Source organism: Cyanistes caeruleus, chromosome 6, assembly GCF_971803275.1.
Source record: "Cyanistes caeruleus chromosome 6, bCyaCae1.hap1.1, whole genome shotgun sequence".
Classification (NCBI taxonomy): Eukaryota; Metazoa; Chordata; class Aves; order Passeriformes; family Paridae; genus Cyanistes; species Cyanistes caeruleus.
The window spans coordinates 45,201,794-45,221,351 of NC_141706.1; the positions used below are offsets into that span (position 1 = coordinate 45,201,794).

Here is a 19,558-nt window from a genome sequence, read left to right on the forward strand (position 1 = left end):
CTTCCCACACTCCACAGTTTTTCCATTTCTTACCCCTTTCTTGTCCTGGGTTGCAGTATATTCTATCACCATCCTCATGTACTGTTGAAACCAGGTGAAGCAGTGCTCCCTGCCTCCCCCCCCCCCCCCCGGGCTACCTTCTGTTAATGGGCCCATCAATGCCCTGCCCCATGACTCATAGATAACTTCCCCCTGTATTGTCCCCTGTTAATGGGCCCACCACTGCCTTGCTGCATGACTCAGAGATAACTTCCTCCTGGACTGTTTTCTGTTAATGGCTCATCAAGGCCTTATCTCATGACTCACCATCCCATTGTGAGATGCTCCTCCCCGAGGGAGGAGCCAAGCATTCCATACTGGATATAAGCTGAGAATTCGAACACCACAGGAGCCCTTACCTACGGGACTTCCAGAGGACAGGAGCTACTGCTGGACTTTCAGCTGAAGACCAGACCCCCTTTCTTCCAGAAGATCACGCTTCAACAAGACCACCTCATCTGGACGACTACCATCACCCTAACAGGGTTCCAGGCTGTATTCTGACTCTGTCAGTGTTTTTGATATTATTGCATTTATTCTTTTTATCATTTTCCTATTAAATTATAATTCTGACTTGCGATCTCTCACTGGTTTGATTTCAAACTAGTACATTTCTAATCACATATTCCCCCCACTTTAAGCAGGAAGCTACTTCAGTTATTAAAATGCAGCTTTGGAAAGAGAAATTAAAAGAAGAACCATCTGTGTCAAATGCAGAGAATGCAGGAAGTCCTTTTCCAAGAACACAAATATGTTTACTTTCTCGCAAAAATAGTGTGCTTTAATTTAAAAATAGGGAAAAGCATTGTGGAAGTCACTTTTCCAACTATGGCAAGGCATAAAGATCTAACTTTTAAAAAAGTGTACATATACATTAAGTTTTCTATACATAAATTGTGTAATATGTGTAATATGCAATCCTCATTTTGGTGGGTAAACAATACTTTGTTTTAAGTCTTCTTATCACAAAAGTACATGATAAGGAGGTATTAACTAAAAATAAATACTCCAGAAGGAATATAAAATATATCAGATTATTGATAATAGTTTCCATGTTTTACAATTCTCATTCATTTTTTTAAACAATTTTTTTCTTGATACATCAGCTTAATCAACTGTTGCCATATTTTTACTAATCTGTTAAGTTTATTTAACACTTGTAAGGTTTTCAAAATGAATGAGTTAAAAGCATATCTATGCTAACAGCTAATTGAAGCTTTTTAAGAATTTTAGCAACCTGAATTTGTTTGCCTTAGTATTCTGTATAATTTATTTAGTACATCAGAAAATAAAAGGGATTAAGGTTCCACCATGAATATCAATAATTTAAAATCACAGCTGTGTTATTGTCAATGAATAGTCTGAGATCTGTATATAGGAGATATCTTCTTCAAAGTGAGATGAAGAGACGTTAAATCTTTCATTAACATATTTTTCTACTATCTCTTTTTCAGTAATTTTGGCCAAATTACAAAATATGCAATCCTATTCTATGCACTTTAACAAGCTTCCGTCTAAAATTTTCCATTCCAAAAAAACCAACCACAAGCCTTGTACTATTCCAGCTCATACTGAAATTATTAATGCATTCTTTTTCTCTGTCCATTTCCAGAATCATCCTTGAAAACCAGAGTGTTTGAGACCTACATTTCATTTGTAAGTGAACTTTATGGTAATTTTTCTTCGGTGAATTCATGACTCTACATCTCTGCATGTCATTGTGTTTAATTCCATTAATTATTAACAGAAAGATTGAAGGAAATTTCTACTTCTCAGGCTTTTTTCTTCAGAAACCAATAAAGAATTCAAGGACCTTTTTTGAGGACTACAGAAATCTTTGGGAAAGCACTTTTAAAAGCAATAATATTTTTAAGATAAAGGCAGACAGGGAAAATCAATTTCTAAAATGGTAATATTTCCCTTATGGAAAGAATCCAAAATTAGTAAGCTGCTGTAGCTTCAGAAAATAGGTTAAAAATATTTTCAGGCTTTTCACTCCTTGCATTTATTAATCCCTATGAAGTCAGTGCATTTGTACTGAGACTTCAACAGAACCTGAAGTGTTTGATTTATGTTGAATAAGTATTTTATTTGTTGAAAATGGATCCATTAAAATTTTCTCCTTTTATTGCTTAAGGAATTTCTTCTCCCCCAGTTTATAACAGCCAAGACAAAAATAAAACCACCATGAATATGCTGCCAGTGACAGTAAGTACAGAAACAAGAGAACTGACACTGATTATTTTCTCACTCTGCCACCAGGCCTGCTTATGATACAAACAGTGGTGTATGGACATCAGTAGAATAACCACAGAGGGGTGAATAAGGTGTTGCATATGTTTGGTTAGAAAAGTTCTCTGTGCCATAATCTGAAATTCTGTTGTTGAAGTCAGTCCACCAAACAACTCCAATAGTAGTCCAGTCCTCCTTTTTTTTTTCTTTAATGTAGTTCTTATATAGAATGACTCCCTGCTTTGGAGAAACTCATATTTCACTCCAGTAACATCCTTTATGCAGTATATATATTTTTGCCTCATTATTTTATATCAACCAACTTAAGATGAGGTTAAACCCCTTCATTGAAACTCCAGCTATGACACTTGACTGGTCATAGATTATATATGTAACAAAACTGACAAAATTACAAGGCAAAATTATTTCCATTTGTATTTTTAAAAAAGCAAATACACCTTTAAGATGTATTTTGCTCCCAAGCATATTGCTTCTTAACATATTGGAACAACATGGACCTTGAGTTCATCTCATAGCCCAGGCTTGGATTAAGCCAATTTGTTTGATTTAACAAGCTGAAGTCAACTACAGAAAAAACTCCTGGCCTTTAACTATAGTCTGTAGAGCTTATGTTTTATTTATAGTCCTTTTAGTTTCTAGAGGCTACAATGGCAGATTTAATTAATTCAAATGCACCTAACAGTAACATAATGACAGATTGTGTCTGAAGAAACCTGGATGATCAGTCAGAAATCTTTAAACTGTTGCCTTAGGTCTGTTCAGTCAAAGAGATGACACCACAACATTAATGCCTTGAGGGAGAGCATTCAACAACCAAGAGGGGAAAAAGGGAAGCAGCAGCCCAGCTTTGTCACTTTGAAGGGTTTAGTTGTAGATGAGATGTATAGAAAAGTACACTGTCAGAGTACACACTCTGACTTCTGTGCAGAATGGACCTGAATTAATACTCACCATAATTTTCAGTATTTAGTATTGCTGGCATAATATTTATAACAAATATCACTGCAATAAAGACAGCTTAGACAACTTAATTTCTGGAACAGACTCTTTCCAGAGACTCAATTCATCTTCTTTTAGGAGACATTTGATATATTCCAAGCTTGGGATACAGTAAGGTCACTCCAGAATTTAGATAGGATCTTCTGTCTCTTCCATTTTGCTCTAATACTTGTGGTTATCAGTGTCATATAGGGAAGAAAAAAAAAAAAAAAGGCATTGATTATCCAGGAAATTATTCCAAAAAGCAGACAAAGCGGAACAGAAATCATCAGCATTCACAATAATATTCCTTAAATGTTTGTCAGGAAAGACAAATTCTCTTCACAAGAAAAATGTGGACAGTAATACTTTTCCATAAGGAAGATCATAAACTTCCCTGAAACCTCAAGAGACAGAACTAACCTAATGTTCACCTTCTGCAATGAGTTTGGAAGTGACAACCCTATTAGCAACCTAATTAGCAATCCGTTTTACATGGCTAAATTAATTTTCATGGCTTAATTATAAGACCTTTATGAACCTAAAACTTTCAGATGCTCCATTTTCAGTAAAAAATGGTACCTTAAAATTCATCGTAGTGAACTACTAATTTAACTTTCCCCAGTGAGTGATGTTTAAAAATATATTAATTATTATATTACCATACTCCTTTTAAATAATAAAATACCAGCCACATGCATTCTTCACTGCTTTTATATTGAAGTGCAAATACAACTGTATTTTAATGCAACTATACAATTAAATTTTTGCAAGTACACATTACATCTGCTTTTAAAAATATACGACTGGACTGTCAGGATATTACTTTCAATAGTGCAAGCATCATTCATTCAGGGCAGTCTCATGAGGGATACATCCAGCTAAAAAGAAATGTAGGCAAGTCAGAGTAGACCTGTAAAGCCTAACAGTTGGTAATAAGGATTTAATGTCCACACTGTACTTATTCCAGCAGTGGTGGGGTTTGCTTTTAAACTTTGGGATAACTCCACCTTGGCCTGACTGAATGGCAATTTGCATCTCGAGCTGCACCTGGACCACACCTTCCAGAGTAGATTTATCCAAAAGAAAGCCAAGAAGGATAATTAAAGGATCAACTGGAACTGCTTCAAAATTAAAACAAAAGCATAAATCAGGAATGACCAGATTCACCTCAAACCAAGCTCTTGATCATAAACTGGACGCACCCTTGAGATCAAAATATTGACCTTTTTGTCCAGAGATTTTTTGCTGAAATCTGATAATAAAATGTAAATTTCACACTTGTTACTGCTGATACCAGAATCTCTGAAACCTCTGAGGACACCAACTTCTCTGTAGAATCAAATAATCAAGCCATTCTTATCCATAACCTTTGATCTGGAAAAGAAAAGGATTTTCCTTCAAATGAAGGGGGAAAAAACCAACAGACAGACCCCTCAACCTCTTATAGGTTCTTAAAGGAATGAGTCGTAATAGACTCCTTTTCAAGACAGAAATTCCAACAGTATGGGAGCACAAAACAGCCACTGAAATTGCCTCTTGCATATCACTGTCATCTTCTGAAGAAAAGTTATCTCTGTGATGGTCTTTCCTAATTCACTAACTGAACTGAGACCTCCATGTTTTGCAATGGAGAATTTAGATAAAGTATAGGTCATATTGTCTTGAAGAAGGAAGCAAGAAGATGCACTGAAATAGCAGTGACAAAAAGTGCACAAAATGAAAAAAGGCACAAGAAAATGCAAAGAATAGACCATAGACTGCCCAGGTCAATTAACCCAGAGGGTCAAAAAGAAAGATAGATTTGGCCTTGGTCCACTTCCTTCCTCAGTACTCCAGACTAAGCCAACAAGAAGAGCCCATAAACTTTCCATTTGTTTCACTACCATCTTGCAACCAGACCCTCTTCCTCTGACCATCTCCCAGAGTCAAAACAGACAGCTCTATCTACAGCCTCCTCTGGGCTGTGTGCTCCTTCACTGGGAGGCCAACTAGGCTCCTCCAAGAGAGCTCATATCAAAGCTGAGGGACTACTTCATTCTTACAGTACAACCACGATCAATTTGATAAACACCTCTGTATAGTTCTTCACTAGACCCTAATGCCCTAAAGTTTTGGACAACTTGGGGAGATGTCTACTTCAAATGTCCTTCAGTATTTCCTTTCCTTTGACCACTCTTGGCAAGACTGCCAACACAGTTCGGAAGACTCAGGCAGGTGAGAGACATTGTTTCTTTACATTTGCCTAGGAATATATCCAAGAATGATATCAGTCCTTAGTCTTAAAGGAAATACATGAATGTAAGATCCCCTGTTCTCAACTCAAAGAACAGCCTGATGTTGGGTGAAGAATACTCCTTTAGGACAATCAGCTGTGTTATGACTCAGTCTCACCAGGGCAGAGTAAGGTGCGCTCTCCTAGCTAAGCCCAGGCATTCAGTCATGGAATGGAAAAATTCACAGACGGCTGCATGTTTGCATATTCCATTGTTCATCCCCAACAGCAACCTACAGCTGTTCACTCTTTGACCCAGACAGCATTCTTCTTCCCCACTCAGAGCCTCCATCTCCATTTAGAGAGCTTGTTTTACTGTCATTAGAAGAAAAGCTTTCTTCTGCCTTCTTTTTCTAAGCTGAAAAATGGCCACTTGTTTGCAGGTACACAGAGAAAAAACTTGCTTTCAAATTTCAGTTGATGATTCCATGAAATCAGCAAAAGATTTTGAAGATTTCAAAATCTGCTGCCTCTGAACTACATGTAAGAAAAATCTGATTTTGTCATCTTAGTCCTCAGAAGTTGTGTTTTGGAAAAAGGAGCAATGTAATACAAGTCTTCTTTCACACTAGAAAAATTTTACTTTTCCTCGTCTCAGTCAGCTTCCTCAGTTAGAAATCTGTTAAACATGAAGTTGCACATACATACGTTTCAATATTAATGTTTGTCTTGTGGTTTTTCACCTCCTAATTTATAACTTAGAGAAAGTTAGAATTTTGTATAGTATTTTGCAGTTTCTTATTAAGTAGTAATAATGTTTCAATCAACAGTTTTACATTTCTTAACAGCAAACAAAAAAACCTCAAAAGTTTAATATTCCTGAAAGATAGCTCTGGCATTTCAGAGTGCTAATTCTACATTTTAGTAAACTATAATTATTCCCACAGCCTTAAAAATCTTGACCTTTTCAAGTGGATCTAGGTTTTCTGATTGAGTGACCTCTAGATTTCTCTCTCACTGGTTTAAGAAAAATGACAGAGGTCACTCAGATGCAAGTGCATCTTGATGAGCCTGAAAGGCAGAGTTAAGAGCTGGATTTAAGCTCTGTCCTAACCAAGGTTTCCCCCTTTATTGTGAATAACATGAAAACAGTTTTAATAGAGACCATTAAAAATGCAGAAATGTTGATAGAAAAATTAACTTTGACATAATTTTGTAGCCCTGTTATTTTCAATCCTGTTGTAAAAATCTGAGAATATTACAGCTGCTATGGATACATGGCTGTGGCAATGATGTGTTTCTTTCCTGATGAACAAGCAATATAAATATATCTGTTATTTACAAGTGTGTTGCTTCATCTATCAAGGCTGCACAGAACAGACTGCACTAAGTAGGTAAGTGAAGCATGGCAGAGAGTGGTAAAAATGAAAAATTACTCCCACTTCAGCTATGCTAATTCTGAGCCCTGTTTACAATGTTTACAACCCCTTTTAAGGTGATGTCTCCAAGAATAGAGCTTTAATGAAAATTGCATCAAAATATTCAAGTTAAAATATTCCTTTTCAGTTTATTTCACTCAAATAAAAGGAATTCAAAAGCTCAACTCAAAAAAAAAAATAAACAGAAAAAAAATAAAAGCTCAAAGGATTTTAAATGCCCAACTCAATAACATAAAGTACTAATTTGTCTGAGAGGAAAAGGTCTGCATGATTACAAAGCCATATTTCTGGGGCACCACTTGTATAATGAGAATGGCTCCTTGAAGTCACGACTACAAGTGAAAATCATTTGATAATTACCCAATAATGGGATGCAATAGGTTTCAGTATTTCCTTGCATTTAGCTCCTTCACTAATTCCTTAGCAATTTAAAGCAGAAGGCTGATTGATATGCTTTTAAAAATTGCCTGGAGAAGCTTAGACATCTTCTTTTACAATTAGTCTAGCATCTTTCATGCCAGGGGTTGGCAGAATGGATAACCCCAGGCTTTCCCCAGGTATACTTGTGGGATAATTGTCAATAGGTGGAAGCAGCTGCCATCTTAAACACCTTTGATTTAACTAAGGAAGTAGAGACAAAGATTTGTGCCAAAAGAAATCCTTCCATGACAGTAAAATATGATGTTGTGTCCTCACAGTTTATGTGAGGGGATAAAGTTTATGGGGGATATAAGAAAGGTATTAAAAACTAGGCTTCACAGCAAGGCTTCACTGCAAGCACTGCTCCTGTGGTTGCACTAGATAGATGGCTACAGAAACAGATTACTTCTTGGTCTTTCGTGGGTTTTCCCTTCACCAGGAAGACCTGTGTCTGCCCTCACCCTCTTGGGATTGATGAATGGTGCCAGCTTCATGGAGGGAGGAAGAACAGATCTAAAGGGCCCAGCATGGTCCCCTTCTGCCAAAGGCCAGGACAAAATTAGAGCTGAAGGGCCTCTGTACATCTACTGTAATGCAACACACTCAGAAATGGAACAATACCTTTACATGGAAGCTCAGTATCAACCCTATTTTCCCATGGCAGTAATGACAAATATTTGCCCCTTTTTATGAGAGAGACTGAGAAAAACTTCCTTCAGACCTGGTGACAAGGAAACACTGAGGTACATAATCTGCTCCTACCCTTTGGTCCAAGAGAGGACGTGAAGCTGAGGAAGTGATTTCCGTGGGTACACCTGTTTTGTGATGAGAAAGGAGTAGGTGGATTTCTGACAAAACTATTGAGAAAGGAGATGCTATATTTTTTATCTACAGGTACATACTCAGCTCCTGCAATTTTCTCTAACTTTATGATTCTGTCCCATTTGTGCTAACAATATTTCATTACTATAATTTAGTAAAACTTTTCTGACTTGTAAGGAAATACTTGTGGACTTCACCAACTTTTCCACACCTACCACAAGGCTCAAGTTTATTACATTACTTTCTTGTGCAATCCAGAGCTCTTGAATTTAGGCAGGTTTTCCAAACCCAGAGATGGGTGACAGTAGATTCAATGTAGAAGATTTAAAGGGGGAACAGATCCTTGGAGGAGGAGGAGAATATATTACATCCCTTTTAGTGTTTGTTTTATTCATACTCATTTTTAAGGTACAATATATTTTTTATTGTTTCCTTTAAATTGGGGGAGGAAGCAGACTTTACAGACAGCAAAGCTTTGTGGAGTAATCCAAATTCCATTGCAATTTGGGGTGTGACATGTAGCATATTTCTCAAATCATACAGAATATCTTTCGAAGATACCGAAATTTTTACTATTCTGCACAAGTTCACACACCTAGGAATTAGGCCCCATGCCTTTAACATTCCTGGGTTTTCTTCTTAAATCAGTCCCTAGAATTCAGTACATACTGCCAAAATTTTGTATTTTCCATCCAGAACACAGAAAGTGGCAAGAAGTTAAGAAGTTATTTCTATTATTGTCATATTGATTTAAAATCAATTATATGAGAAAAAAATTATAACAAAATCTGTGTATATGGTTCCCTTTTCTAATGCAGTCACTATAAATGAAGTCTATGTGAGTAACTCCAGAGAGATTCTTACCTTGACCTGGTTTCAGATGAAAAGTGACCTTTTCTTTAAGCTTATCACTGTTCTTTTTCTATTGTTGGCTTTGGTCTTTCTATCTAAACCAGATCTGTGGAGGACATCTAGACAAAATCAGCAGTGTTTGTTATCCTTGCATTGATGACTTCTCTGGACAATATTTCAAAAGAGAAAAAGTACTCAAGGTTGTTGCCTAACAGTTCTTAGGTATCAATAAACATTTCACAGAATCTTGAATATCTCCTTCACTATGCAAGTATTTAAATTCCATCTAATATTCATTTTGTATTCAGCAGAGGATCCCAGTGACAAATAATAACAATTCCACAGGACAAAAAAATTAACAAACAGGCATGCAGAAACAGAATTGAATGACTTGTTTTGAAGGTATTTGATATAGATTATATATTTCACACCAGTGCAATCTATAATTATTTGCAAAATCTATTAAGTTTAGTAAATTTAGTGGATTTGTTATTACAAATAAAGTTCCTTTTGGAATATTTGGATTATCTGAATCAATAAAGCTTATTAGAAATGGGCAACCCACTCTGCCTCATAATTTTTAGACTCTGCCATTACAAATTTTGCTTCAACTGCATAAAAAACTAAGATTAAATTATATCTTATTTCATTGTTTGCTTTATACATAATTAAGACATGAAGCATATTTTGGTAGTTGTGGTCATGAAAGCATTGGTATGCAGTCAAATATTCTCATTCTTCAGACACATCACATGCTTCAATAAGCCCACCTGTACAGACAATGCCTTAAAAGGTGTCCATACACCATGTCAGCACCATGTCTCAGTGAGCTGGCATAACATCTTGTCACCCTCACTTTTCTTGGCTTTGCAGACTGACAACATCAGTTGAGTTGGACCTGGGATGAGGCAACATGCACGAAGGTCACAAATGACACACCTCATCTGTCTAAGTGAATTAAAAAGCTTCAAACATGCATCTGGTTGTTATGGTAACCATGCACAAATTAACAAATCCTTTTAATGTACTTTTAACGTGATATTTATGTTGTTTTTGCCTGAGACACCCTCCAAGAGCAGTTATACATAGTTTCTTTCACATAATCTTAATTGAAGACAATAAAACATAAAAAACATATTTTCAAAACACAATAAAAACAATTTAAACCATAATTTAAAATTATGTTCAGTTTGTTATATCAAAAACTGACAAGGATTTATGGCATAAAGCCCAAATTTCTCCAGCCAGTGTTTTTTCTAGCAAAAACATTTTTGCATGACTAATTTAAACATATTCCATTATTGAATTCAAAATCTGAAACTGTTTTAGCTAAATAATAAAGGTGATAATTTTCTGATTCAAATTGCATCATACCAGTGATGATGCAGTTGTTATCAGAATCACACAATACATAAAAATGAATTAATTGCTGGACCAAAATTTGCGGATAGCTAAGAACCAATAACTACAACATGACCTAAATTTCTTTAAAAAAGACAGATCTCCATTCCAATGCAAACCATGTTCTTAAATAGAGCTAATTTTCTAATTTAAACAATAATATAATTTGAAGACCATTATTTTGAAGGAGAAGAATCAAGCAAAGATATGACTAGGTGCAAGAGGATGCAAAAGAGTAATATTCAATGAAGATAGGAGATTAAAAATATTTTAAATTATATATATATTGATATATCAAATGAAAAAGTAGTAAAATATTTAGGGAAGTTAATCTCTGGGAAAATTCATAGGCAGTAAAGATAAAGCAAGTGAGAATGAAAGCTTTTAAAGTATACTTAGAGTAAAATATATTGTAATAATGATATAGTCTCATCGTTGGATTTTGATATTCACTCTAAAGTCGAAAATTGTTTCTTAGCTTTATGATATGCGTTTAAAAAGAAAGCAGAATGAAGTATTCCAAAGGAGATCCTGGATGTACAGACTGGGGAATGAGAGGCTGGAGAGCAGCACCACAGAAAGGGACCAGGGGGTCCCGGTTGATGGCAAGCTGAATCTGAGCCAGCAGTGCCCTGGCAGCCAGGAGGGCCAACCTGTCCTGGGGGGCATCAGGCACAGCATGGCCAGCCAGGCAAGGGAGGGGATTGTCCTGTGCTCTCTGCACTGGGGCAGCCTCAGCTCGAGTGCTGGGGGAGTTTTGGGTGCTACAATATAAGGATATAAAGCTATTGGAGAATGTCCAGAGGAGAGCAGTGAAGATGGTGAAGGAGCTGGAGGGGAAGCCGTATGAGGAGTGGCTGAGCTCACTCAGTTATGTTCAGCCTGGAGGAGACTGAGGGGAGACCTCACTGCAGTCACAACTTCCTTGTGAGGAGGAGTGGTGGACACTGATCTCTGTGGTGGTCAGTGACAGGACCCAAGGAAATGGCATAAAGTTGTGTCATGGGAGGTTTAGGTTAGATATTAGGAAGAGATTCTTCATCCAGAGTGTGGTGGGACACTGGAAAAGGCTCCCCAGGGAAGGGGTCACAGCACCTCACAGAGTGCAAGAAGCATTTGGACAATACTCACAGGCACCTAGTGTGACTCTTGGGGTGTCCAGTGCAGAGCCACGAGCGGGACTTCAAAGATCCTTGTGGGTCCCTTTAAACTCAGAATATTCTGTCTTTCTGTGAAGTGATTTAAAGTTTGATTTAAGGTGCACTAGTAATAGGAAATGTCAAATAACCCTGTGAAGTTTAGACACTTTTAAAATTGAGCCCTTGGTAATTTACACTTCAAAACTTCTGGATGAGCATATTTCTGGTTTCAGAATTGCAGGAACTTTCAAGAAGCCTGAAAGGATGCCAGTGCTCTGCTGATATTCAACAAGAGTAATGGCAGGTAATTATAGGCTAGGTAGCCTGCCAATAAACTTAGGGAAATTAAATAAATAAATAAACAAACAAACAAATAAATAAATAAATGTGTTGATATAGAATTCAATTAATAAATACAGAATAATAATTTATGACAGAAAAAATAATTTTACAAAATATAGGTCTCATCAAATAGATTAATAAATTTAGTATGAGACTACAAGAAGGAAAAAGATAACTGGATAGATACAGTGGTCTGAAAAGATATTTGAATCCCCATTAAGTATCGCTGATCTTGTTTAAGAATTAGCACTACAAAAGATCAGTCTGTTCTACATGACAGAAACTGAGAACTGTTCAATAGTTATGTATCAGAAAACAGCTGCTTTTGTCCTTTGTCTTATAACTCAATATGTTGGTAGCATTCTTCAGGGTTTGTTTTCATGCTTGATGTTATTCAAAAGAATAATTAAGATTCAAATGTAGATATACAACTACTTATAATAAAGGCATGGCTACCTCCACTAATTAACAATAGCATCAATGCCATCAAGCTTGCTTCTTATTTGAGCACTCGCAAAACTGCCAAAAAAAAAAATGCAAAAATGCATTTACAAGTATAGGAAACATTTATGTCAGAGTCTCATAAATAACATGAATAGTGGTCAGCAAAGTTCCTTAGAAATTAGAAAATGAGACAGAAATAAATTGTCAGTTCTCATTAGCTATAAATGAAATTTCACAGGGATCTTTACTGAGCCCATTTCCTCTCTTATATATGCATAAAAAAATCTGGAAAAGATGAAGCCTCCTGTGAGGCAGTGTGCTGATGAAATGTATAATCCAGCCTATAAAAGGTGAGGGCCAGCTGCCAAGACCTCACAGTAACAAACATGAGGCCCAAGGAAATGTAATGTATATATACATAAGGCAAGGTACCAAAGCAGTCAAACCAAAAATATCAAACAAACAGGAGCTTTCAACATCAGCAATACGATCTTTTTTTAATTCTCTCACCTTAAAAATCTTTTTTCTATGCAGAAAGCTTTGATTCCAAAATTTTCAAAATTCAAGCTGAGACAAGAAAAAAAATCTTGAAAACTTTCAGCCAGAAGGCTTATTCTGTGCTAGAAATACAAACTGGAAATGGGGAATGTATTGGGAAGTGCTGAACAATATGAAGAGAAGTTTTCTGGCATTACCTCTGCTCTGTTGAATGTTAGTGGTATCTTGCCCCTCATCCCAGTATTTCTTGGAGATTGTCTTCCTCTACAGTCTCAGAGTGCCCAAACAGTTCAACAGTGTGAGGTGAGCTCTAATTTTTCCACCAACCTCATTCATTTTATTGCATCTTTTAACAGCTGTATAAAGAATGTTCATTCAAACTTTTTAGTAGTTTTCTATGATTACCACTCACATTCAGACCTGTTGCTCTGAAGATAGATTATCTTTCTTTCTTTTAAAACCTAGCATAGTCATATGAAGTGACAAACATCGCCATTTTGAACTACATTTACTATGTCCCGAATCTCCTAGTCAAAAAACTAAATTAAATTTCCTTCATAATAGATACAAGTCAGAAGGATTTACCAAAAAAATGAAGCAGTAAGCTGATGGTGGGTATTTTATTGAACAGGTAGGAGGTACCCATGGTTCTGGAAAAACTGATAATTTACTAATGTTGATAGAAAAAAATTGAACTCATGGATTAGAATGTAAGGCACAATACCAGGTCTACTAAAAGAAAAGAGTAACTGCAAATGCTTTGGATACTAAATTGAGAAAGACAATTTGCAATATAACATGAGTCACCTTGGACAGAATATTAAAACAACTGCAAAAGCTACAGCGTGAAGCAAAGCTATCGAATGGCTGTCACCTGAAAAATAATGTTTGGCAAGAGCTACCGTGAACAGCATATTAAACCTGAGCTGGCACTGTAAAATGCTAAAACAAAAGACAAGCACAGTTTCATAGAAAACATGGAGAAGGCAAACTATTCTTTCAATATGAGCACATGAATACTAGAAAAATTGTCAATACATTAAACCCAGACCAGTTTCTTACCCCACTATCACAGAGGTTGGGCCATAAAAACTTGTCACACAAGCAAGTTGAAGATGCTGGCGCAGATATTAACAAGACTTCTGATCAGAAATCTGTGCAAAGACTGCAGCTGACAAACCAATGAGGTCATCAGCACAGGCCCAAAGGGTAGAAACAGCTCCAGTCAGACATCTCAGTATGCTAAGCTTATAGATGAGGAGCAGCCACAGCAGAAACAAGTGAGAGGAAGTGAATGCTGAAATCTAAACTCTGATATGAATAGTCATGTAGCTACAAAATAAATTTGGTTAAGACTAACCTGGATTTTTCTACTTCACTTTGCACTGCTTTGCATGAGCTCAACCTTCTGAAGTTGTCAGCCAGCTGAGAAAATATTTCAGGGACACATGGAAGGACAGATGCAAATGGAAAGAAATACTATTTTCCCCTACTGAGCAGGGAACCCTAGCTTAATTCCGCCTTCCCAACTTCTCACTGCCTGTTAAACTAAAATGAAAATTCTGAGGAAAAACAACAAAAATTACTCCACCAGCAATTCATAAGTCTAAAGCCCTTTCTCCATAAAAAAACTAGAATTGTTCTAGAGAAGCTAAGAGAGAGTTAGTATTGATTTCATCACCATGTACTTAGGGAAAAGAATGGCTCTGGGGGTTTTCTCCCTGTAGATAGCCACAGCAGAAAGGTGACAGGAGGAAAAGGAGACCTGTCTTGAGATTCTTAATGGTTGGAAAAAAAAAATTACAGATGAATGAAGAACTAAAGATTTTGTGAAAAGTTTAGGTTAACTCCTGACTGTAGTACTGTAATGCTGTAAATACTGAAGCATTAGAAACTGAGAAGTTTCATAAAATCAGGCCTTTAGTCCACTTCCTTTCCCCACTTACCACAGTAAGCTGCACCAGTTTTCCCAGTAAAAATTAATTCTAATTAACATCCCATGGTACAACTCAAGGCAGAGGTGGTAGAGAGCAGAAATTATTGAACAGAGCAAGTGTTAGATAGCACTTGATAGTGATATATAAGTGATAGACAACAACACTTCTACAGCTCTGTAGTTCTCTTTTCATGTATCTCCCACAGACCCTGCTCTATGCAGGCACCTCTCTGTACGAATAGCTCTTGCTAATTTAATTTTTATCTCCAAAAAAGTAATGTGGGATGAATACATCAAATACAACCTGGCTTTGGCTCTGTGTTTCAAAAATGAAAACATCAATTATAATAAGATACTTTATACTTCAAAAAGGTGTCATAGCACCTTTTTTTATGGAGATCAGGCATATTTGGTGTTAACAAAGCCTGTTTGGTGAGGAATTGTGTTGAAAGGTGCTAGGCAATTTCAGCTCTTCCTGTCTTCAATGCTGTAAGAGACCTCAGCACTCACAAGGAAATTCTTGGTACTTCACAAGGATTGGGACAGAGTGAGAACATAGGAGATAGTTTGCTTTCTAATATTTTAGGTCTGATTCATCCAGACTTGACATTTACAGCCTTATTAAAATATGAACAACTTCAAGAGTAATTAAAAGAGAACCAGTCTAAAAGAGCTATTTATATCAAAGAGAAAAGAAATAACTTTGTGTTGACTGTCTAAAAAAGCGTGACAAAGCCTAATTACATTTATTCAAAACCTAGCCCAAATAAAATGTCAAGATGATGGCTCTCTTTCAAATTTAGAGCTGCATAAGGAACATACAGAGAAACAGACTGTAATAGATATAACCAAATCCAAGGCTGTATCAAATGAAAAGCTGTTACAAAAAAAAAAAAAAAAAAAAGAAGAACCATTTTTATAAAAGTAACATCATGACAAATCAGAGGAAAATAAACATCATCTTCTTGCTTTTAAGAGGACACTATTTCAGTATCTATCACACTGACTAAAGAGGAGTACAGGGACATGAGGAGTGAGGGATGAAGCAATGGGGAGAATTTCTAAGAAATTACTAACCTTCTTAAACAGCATGGATTTAAATGGCAGCAGAAGCACATTAACCTAGGTTCTCAGTCAAATTCAGCTGTTCAGGTTCACTGTCAAGATCCCCTGCAGAACCAAGCTCAAGCTGTTAACTGAAGCAAAAAGCCAAATTGCTGTCTCTTCCCTGAAGTAAAGATGTATTGCCCAAATGATTTCCACTACTGGAGCAAAGAAAAGCAAGGGCAAATGAATGAAAAAAGCATATCTGAAAGTGTTCAGAACAGAAATCCTGAGTGAAGAAAGAGTGATAGCTATAGAAAAAAGAAAAAATTAAGAACAATTCCTTAACTGGTTTCAAGTCTCTCTTACATACACCTTCTCCTTGCTTACCCTCCTACCAGCTAATTTCATCTTTGAATCCATTTCTGCCTGTCCTTATTTTTCTCTCCCCTCCCTTCTCCATCGGCAACTGGGTTCAATTTCACAGTTCATAACACTGGCAGTCTCCAAATTCTTTGTGGTTTACCCTTTAGAGGCTCTCAACCATTTTATGTGCCACAGATGAACACAGTACCTCCTCAGGGATTAATCCTGCTCTCCTTCAGCTGAGAATTCTCCCCATGCAGAAGTCATATTGCCTGTTTACCCACAGAAAGATTGCAACACCAACAAAAATAACTCCAGTTTCATCATTAAGACATGCTCTAATTAGGACTGAAAGTAAATCAAAAGTTATTAGTATGAAGCTGCTTCTTTCTACATACTCTAGATGAGTCATCAAAAACATAAAAGCATGTTGAATACCAGTATTCAGATAGCATCTCTGCAACATCACATAGTACAGGGAAGTTTCATTAAAACAAGGAACTTGAGATCTCTGTCCAATTCTAATTACGAGCTCACACTTAGTTCTGTAACTGCCAGATGTCAAGTCAGAGCTGCCAAAGTGAAGCAGAACAGATGGCATAGACCCATTTAAGGCTCTGAGTTTTGAGAATGGATTTGGGGGATTGCATAGAGGGATTTTTCTTGTGCCAAATAAAGGACTGGGGGATTTTTCAGCATCTATAGGAAAAAATAATTTCAGGACAAATAAAAGACAATCCCAAGTCTCAAGCAAAATTAGCAGATACTTAAACTCCAATAAATTTTTTTTGTCTAGTGGGAATTTTTATAATAAATCCTCCTTTCTGAATAATTTTATGGTTTTAATATTAAAAAAAAATTATAAAACCTCAAGTTATTCCATAAAGTCTTCACTCCTACAAAAAGAAAAACCATATAATGAAGTGCTTTAATACTGAAAATTAATCTTGGCTCTGAGTGCAGCAGAGAAATGCCAGACTGAAAATTAAAGAAGTTGAATAAAAAAAAATAATTTTCTTTTCCCAGTGCCTTTGGTAGTATTCACATGGAAATCTTACACCTGGTCTTCTATTAGAAGCTTAAAGGACTTTCATCGTGGGAAAAGTGGCAAAATAGAACTGTTTACCGCTGACTCAAGTCCAAAGGAGAAGAAGTTTTAGATATTTGCCCTCTGAAATCACCAAACTTCTTTGCTTGGAAACAAAATCCAAAGTGATACTGAGGATCAGCTTCTTCTGTTTTAGTGGGAGCTGCAGATGACAAACACATCTTAAGGCTGTGTTGTACATGACTGCTGAAGATCCCTTTCTAATTCCGAAGTGACAAGGATTAAGGATGGCTTTTGACAAACAAACAACTTCAGTCCAAGAAACTGCTGTACTGGGTTTGGATGGCAAGGTTCTGGTGGGGGGTGGGAAGGTGATAGGGGTGGTTTCCATGAGAAGCTGCTGGAAGCTTCCTCCATGCCCAGCAGAGCCAACTCCAGCCGGCTCCAAAACAGAACCTCCATTGGCCAAGGCCAAGCCCATCAGCAAAGGGAGTAAACCATCTGTGATAACTTATTTACGAAGGAAAAAAAGGTACTGTGCAGAAGCAATTGTGGCCAGAGAAGAGACTATGTGAGAGAAACAACTCTGCAGACACCAAAGTCAGTGAAGATGGAGCACATGGAGCTGGAGCTGAGATTCCACCGCAAACTGTGATGAAGACCATGGGAAGGCAGGCTGACAGGCTGCCCCTCTGCTGCCCTTGGAGATCTGTGAGGTGCAGAGATCCACCTGCAGCCTGTGGAAGACACCCATGCTGAAGCAGATGGATGTCCAAAAGAAGGCTCTGACCCTGTGGGAGCAGTCTCCTGGCAGGACCTTTGGACCTGTGGAGAAAGGAGCTCACACTGGAACAGGTGCGCTGGCAGGACTTGTAATCCTGCTGAGCCCCATGTTGAAGCAGTTTGTGAAGATAAGTGGCCCATGGGAAGGATTCATTTTGGAGAATTTTGTGGAGGACTGTATCTCATGGGATTGATCCCATTTTTGAGCAGGGGAAGGACTTCTTTCCCTGAGGAGGAAGAAAAAGCAGAAAAACCATGTGATGAACTGACCGCAACCCCCATTCTCATTCCCCTGCACCACTGAAGAACAACAGGGGAAAGGAAGCAGAGAATCACAAAAAAAAAGTTAACCCTGGAAGGAGGGAGAGATGAGAGAAAAGTGGGTTCAAGATTAGTTTTACTTCTCCTTATGCAGCCTGATTTTGATTGGTAAAAAATTCAATTAATTTCCTCAAGCTGAGTATGATTTACTCATGACAATTCGTGATCTTTCCCTGTACTTATCTCAGTTCATGAGCCTTTCATTGTATTTTCTCTTCCCTGTCCATCTGAGGAGGGTGGTGGCTTTGCTGGGTGCCTGGCATCCAGCTGGGGTCAACCCACCACCAGTGTGAGAGTAGGAGGCCAATTGTGTGCCAGTGTAGTGCTGTTCTGGACAGTGTCTGCTCAAAGCAGGGTAGCCGACAAGATCATACCATTTTCCCTAAACAGACTGAGTTCTCTGTTCGAGACTTGCTTCCCTTGAGACCCTTTTTATCTCTTCATGTCTGTATCATTGCTATACTGCAGTACTTAACCCCTCAGCCATCTTCCCAGAGCAGTGCTTGGAAATGGCTGTTTTCCCTTATGAGTCTGTGCAACATCAAGTGCTCAATGTTGCAAACTGAACAGCAAGGCAGAGGCAGATGACAAGAAACATACTCCTAAGTGTATTGAGGAATAGGTCAGGAAGCTCATATAACATGCTGTGAAAGGATTTAGAGGAAGGATGCACTAACATACTGAAAATAAAACCCTAGGCCTAGTTTTCTTCTGCTCAGCTTTCAGTGTTTTACTTGGAAACCTGGCAGCCTTATATCCTATTACTATATTTTGCAACCATTAAATCCCTCTGTATAATCCAGTGCAACTCAGAAAACAAGAAATCATAGAAAGGAAATCCCTCTTCTCAAGAGGGTTTGATTTTAATCCCTTCTTGCGAAGGTATATAATGCACCACTCACATTCTAGGCAAATTTTTCAACTCTTGCATTTACATTCTCTCTTTCTTTAACAGAACAATTAAAAATCTTCAAACATCCCTTCCATTTTTATTCCCCAGCCTCAGTCTAATTGTGAGAGAAGGGAACAAGCTCTAGACTGGGAATACAAAATAATGTGTTGGATTACAAGAAAGAAGTGGAGAATTATGCAATAGAAATACAAAAAGAGAAATTATTATTATCATCATCATTGTTATTATTGCCTTTAACAGGGAAATAAGGAAATGAGTCAGGCTGAGGAGCTTCTCAAGCAATCAGCTTCCACTGATGTTTCTCT

At 37.3% G+C, this 19,558-nt stretch overlaps 1 long non-coding RNA gene across 1 annotated transcript in view; it reads left to right on the top strand.

The window, feature by feature from the left end:
* The window catches only part of LOC111929622 (uncharacterized), a 53,198-nt gene extending 49,695 nt beyond the window's left edge, over nucleotides 1–3,503 (top strand). Inside the window, exon 3 of the long non-coding RNA XR_015288596.1 lies at nucleotides 1,652–3,503. This is a non-coding gene — a long non-coding RNA (uncharacterized LOC111929622). The remainder of the gene's footprint in view (nucleotides 1–1,651) is intronic.
* The last annotated feature ends 16,055 nt before the right edge of the window (nucleotides 3,504–19,558 follow it).